Source organism: Dermacentor variabilis, chromosome 6, assembly GCF_050947875.1.
Source record: "Dermacentor variabilis isolate Ectoservices chromosome 6, ASM5094787v1, whole genome shotgun sequence".
In the NCBI taxonomy this organism is placed as follows: Eukaryota; Metazoa; Arthropoda; class Arachnida; order Ixodida; family Ixodidae; genus Dermacentor; species Dermacentor variabilis.
In genome coordinates, this window is record NC_134573.1 from 92,611,257 (window position 1) to 92,617,198 (window position 5,942).

The following is a 5,942-nucleotide window of genomic DNA, read 5'->3' on the forward strand; positions in this document are numbered from 1 at the left end:
AGCTCAGTGATGGCTTTGGCGGGGTTCCGTTACTATGCGCTCGCAATGCAAAGCCGCTTTGTAACAGAGTAGTAATTGGCAGCGCGGCTTTTAGCGCGACAGCCGTTGTCAGCGCTCCTTTTCTAAAAAAGGCCCTTGGCTGCCTTGATGTCAACCAAAAACTTGTTATCATACCATCATTGGGTCATCGTCATCGTTGTCATCATAACTGTCCTCGTTTCGTCGTCGATGTCAGTGTCGTGTCACAATCGTTGTGCCGTATAATAGCGAAAAGTTGGGCAAACATCTTTGCGAACGATCTTTTTCGCAAAGGCGCGGAACAAAGAATAACATCTGTCGCGGCAAGTGAGTTCCGAGCGAAATAAATTGCTGAAGTTTGTTTACTTTATTTCTGACTGTGTTCGCTTCCGTAGCGATAGTTAAAAGTTTAGAGCTCCTTGAAGATCATCTTTCTGTAAAATTTCTTTTTCTTTTTCTTGTAAATATTGCCAAAGGATTAGCTTCGGCTGAGTAGTGATTTATAACTGTTAATTACACTCATTTTTTCTTACTGCAAGGTCCAAGAATAAGGAACCGTATGTGCTAGATAAAACAGAACAAAAATATCGAGAAAAGAAGGAGAAACAAATTAGGGGGTTTTGCGCGCAAAAACCACCATCTGATTATTAGGCAGGGCGTAGTGGAGGGCTCCGGAAATTTGACCCACGTAGCGTCGTTAACGTACAACTGAATTAAGGTTGTATGTTAACAACGCTACGTGGTTCAAATTTCCCGAGTCCTCCACAGAATCTAAGTGAAATGCTGAAGCCGACATCCACCACCTGGTGTGGGTTTGCCCTGCACTGAAACCGACGAGGCTCCGGCACCTCGCAGCAGCGGGACACTCGCCACCCAATCCGAGCGATTACACTGCTTGGACGCAGGGACCACATTATCGATCCCTCTTAGACTTCATTAGACCAGCAAACCTTTTTTCATTCATTTAATCATCCTTATTCACCCCCATCCCATACCCCTGTATGCCCTGAGGCACTTACCCTCGTATTAAAAAAAAAAGAAACTGAATCTAAGTGCACGGGCTTTTTCGCATTCCGCACCCATCGAAATGTGGCCACCGTGTCCGGGATACGACGCAACGTTTTCATGCAGTGAGGCATTTCATCTCCGCTAATGTCACCTGAATATAAGCTAACATTAAGCATAAAAAATAATGCCAGACGCCATGACGAATGGCGAAAGATGTCAATGTATACTCGGTTTAACGAGGAAATTGAAATGGGTTATTTTGGCGGGGATAACAATGCTCAGTTGAACTACAGAAATGTTACAATATGGAAATTCCTGAAATACAAATATGTAAGGGCATTTTAGCGGTAAATTCAACAGAAATGGCACAACATGACGTTGCACCCCTCTGAAGCACCGGATCCATGACATAAACCGTGTTCACCACAATGTAAAATGTTGTTTCGGAGTTCACTCGACACATGTCCTGGTTCTTCCACTAGCGAAGTGGTACTACTGCAACCGTCAGTTGTTATATATATATATATATATATATATATATATATATATATATATATATATATATATATGTAAAGGTCAGTGAAGAATAGACTCGTAGAATCTGGCACAGACATAGTTCAAAGTATAGAAGCACACACAAAAAATAGCAGGACTTTACTGCCATTTCTACCGACGCAGGCCGCTCCCCGCAGGCGAAACTTCAGCGAAGTCCTGCTATTTTTGCTACGTGGTTCTCTTCTTTGAACCACACACACAAACGCACGCACCCTCACCCGCACGCGCACGCACACGCACGCACGCGCACGCACCTACATGTATATACAATGGCGGTTTTTGCCAAGCAGCACTTGACGCAGCTTTGCAGTAATAGGCCTAACAATTCACTCATAATAATGGCGACGCGGGAAAGAAAGCTCCTTCCTGTGGTGTTTTGCTACGTTTACCAGTACCGTAGCCATTGCTTTTAGTGAGGTCGGCGAGGCGAAGTGGGTGACCGGCATGACTCGAGCGAGCGTGACTCGAAGTCGAGTACGTTGGAGGATTAGACGAAACATCATTCGGAAATCAAGCAGGCAGTAGTATGAGGCACCTGCACTCATGAAAACGGAAGCTGTGATGAAGATCAGCGCGGAGCCGGTGAACTCCTTAATATGCAAATACCACGTAGTTGGACAGAACCAAAGCAATGTTGTTTGCCATCGCTTGGAGAGAGAGAGAGAGAAAATAATGCAGAGGAAGGCAGGGAGATTAACCAGAGGTAGATCCGGTTGGCTACCCTGCGCAGGGGGAAGGGTTAAGGGCGATAAAAAAGAGAAACAGAGTGGAAGAGAGAGATAGAAAGAAAGAGAGGAAAGCACGAACAAAGCGATTACACTACAGAGCGGTAGGAGGCGGCATTCTTAGAGTCGGTCGTGAAGCCCGGTGGACCACAAGAACCTTAATAGCGCGAGTAAGGCCTTCAACGCGGATGTTCTTTCGGAGCATTGGCCTAAAGCTTTTAGTTCTGAACGTGGACGATTGTCCAACTGGTCCAGTACTCTGCGTATCACTTGTCTCTCATCACTGTATCGCGGGCAGACACAGATAATGTGTGCGAGCGTCTCGTCGATGTTACATGTGTCGCACATGGGGCTGTTGGCCATTCCTATGAAGAAAGCATGTGAGATTGTAAAGGCAACGCTTAGCCACAGACGGCAGAGCATGGTTTGTTCACGTCGTGGTAATCCAGGCGGGAGGTGCATCCGTATGTCCGGAGACAACGAACGCAACCGACACATGGTGAAAACATTCGAGTCCCACAGGGGCAAAGTACACTCACGGGACATAAATCGCAGCTGAGCCGCAGCGTCTGTTCGCCAAAGCGGAATGAAGACTCGTTGACCACTTTCATGTGCAGATCGGGCGGTTTCGTCGGCGTGGTCATTCCCGCTGATGTTACAATGTCCTGGAAGCCACTGAAAGATTATGTTGTGTCCCTTGTCATGGCCTTGATGATATAGGTGCCGAATTTCTGACGCCGGATGTTCATTGGGTCCGTGGCGCATTGGGCTTTGTATGCACTGAAGGGCTGCCTTGGAGTCACTAAAGAGTGTCCATTGTTGCGGTGGCTTCTGCTTAATAAAATCAAGTGCAGCACGGAGCGCCGCGAGTTCTGCACCCGTCGATATGGTCACACATGAAGTTCTTAATTTGATTTCCTCAGATTGTGCCGGAATTATGACAGCAGCAGCAGAGCTATCGAGTTTTACTGAACCATCTGTGTATACATGTTGCCGGAATCTGTGCACGTTGTGAATGTGCTCCAAAGTTGCTTGTTTCAAAGCTTGCAATGGCGCTTCAGCTTTTTTGTGATTCCTGGAATTGTCAGTTGCACTTGCGGCCGGTGCAGACACCACAATGGATCTGACAATCGTGTAGCGGGCGTAAATTCTGATGGCAAGTAGGACTGATGTCTTACAATAGCTTTAGCAAAAGCTGAAAGTGGCCTTTTTGCTGGCAAGCAAGCAAGATGGCGTGAGGAAATCCGAGTCAGGTGTCGGATGCGCGCTCTCAGGACATCTCTAGCAATGTAGACTGTCAAAGGAGCGTCTCTGGCTATGACCACTGTCGCAATCGATGACGTAGTTTTGGGAAGACCGAGACAAGTCCTGAGTGCTTGGACTTGCAGGCTCTGGAGTTTGCGAATATTCGTAGTGCAAGTATTTCCTATTACAGGTAAGCTGGGGGGGTTACCGCAGGAAGCCCAAAAAACAGTACTTTATATAGTTGCAGCATTGACGGTACTGTTGGCCCCAAGACATCCCGCCGAGAAACGCAGGAACGTCCACAATGGCGGCCAAACGCTTTGTCATGTACGATATGTGAGGGCTCCAAGACAAGTCTCTATCAATGATGATGCCAAGAAATCGGTGCGTTCGTCTATATCGTATAATTTGGTCATTAATCCGCAAAGCATACGGGACCATCGCTTTCCGAGTAAAAGCAACGAGTGCACATTTCTCAGCGGAAAGCTCCAGGCCTTGTCTTCTTAGGTATGTTGACACAGCTGTTGAGGATTTCTGAAGTCGTGCGCGGACTTGTACACGTGTCACACCTGAAGCCCACATGCGAATGTCGTCTGCATATACGGAGAGCTGAACGGTTTGCGGTAAAGAATCAGCGAGACCAACGAGCACCAGGTTGAACAGGGTAGGGCTGAGTACTCCGCCTTGCGGTACACCACGACTGGTATAGCTAGATGGCGTTGGTCCGTCTTCAGTCAAAATAAAGAAAGATCTTCAATTCAAATAGTTGCATATCCAGCAAAAGGTGCGTCCACCAATCCCTACAGCTTCTAAGGCGTCCAGAATTGCATGTTGTACATTGCATGTTACATTGCATTACATTGTACATTACATTACATTGCATGTTGTACATTGTTGTACGCACCTTTAACATCAAGAAATAGGGCCGCAGTGATTCGTTTCAGATGTTTCTGGTGTTGTACGTATGTTACCAGGTCGATAATGCTATCTATCGACGAGCGGCCACGTCGAAAACCAGCCATTACCTCTGGATAGACGTTGTAAAACTCCAAGTACCATTCTAACCATGCAAGGATCATTCTCTCCATTACCTTGCCGACAAAGCTGGCCAGTGCTATTGGACGGTAAGATGACAATTCCAACGGGGATTTGCCAGCCTTGAGGAGTGGAAAAAGCCGACTGCATCTACACGTTGTAGGGACCAGGCCGTCACGCCATGATGCGTTGTATAGGCCGAGAAGGGCATCTCTGGCCTCTGGACCAAGGTTTGCATGCGCAGAGTATGTGATGCCATCGTGTCCTGCTGACGAAGATCGCCTGCACCCAGCAAGCGCGGCCTCCAGTTCTTCGATAGAGAAAGCAGCGTCTATATGAGGATCTCGGGAACAAGGGGCACAATGGGAATAGGGGCGCAAGGTGAATACGTGAGCGCCGGACCCGCCATCCTTGCGCAGTAATCTTCGGCTACCTCGACTTCTCGGCGTCCTTGATGTAGGGCTAGAGATTTAAATGGACGACGCTGCTGAGGAACAGTTCGAAGTCCACGGATTGTTCTCCAGACAACCGACAGAGGTTTACGCGGGTCTAGAGACTCACAAAACGATTTCCAGCGTTGATTTTGTAGTGCAGCAAGCCGACGCTGAATTTTCTTTTGAATGTGTCTGGCCTCTCTAAGGTCGTAGAATGATTTAGTCCGTCTGTACCGTCGCTCCGCTTGCCGGCGGATTGCATGGAAGCTCTGTATTTCCGAATAAAAATCTGTGTATTTCTCTAATGGCCGAAATGAGCGCATAGCATCCTGCATAGCCTTGGCGATCTCGAATTCTAGTGTGGACGAAATGCCTTCGTCGCATGGGTTTTCCATAACTGATTGAAACACGGGCCAATCGATTGTTTGTTTCAAATTTTATGGAACGGATTTGGTGAGGCCTTTTATCTTCAGGTAGGTAGGAATGTGGTCGCTTCCGTGGGTTTCTATATCTGTGAAGCAATGGACGCAGCGAGTGAGGCATTGCGAAACAAATGGTAAGTCTAAATAACTACTGTACGTCCGGCCGCGCAGAAACGTGGGACTGCCATAATTTAGACAACAAAGTTCATGGTCGCAAGCAAAGGACACGAGGTTTCTTCCTTTGGAATTTATCTTGTTGCTTCCCCAAAGTGAATGATGCGCGTTGAAGTCCCCAACAACAATCCATGAACCAGGTGTCGCATGTATAATGTCCCTCAGTCTCTGCGTATGGAAACGACTTGATGGAGAAAGGTAAGCGCCCACTAAAGTAAACGCAAGTCTTTGTTTTTTCACGGTCAAACACACATTCTGATTAATGTCATGTGGCCGTACTGGATGAACAACGTAAGTCAGTTCACACGTATGTAGAGGATCACTTT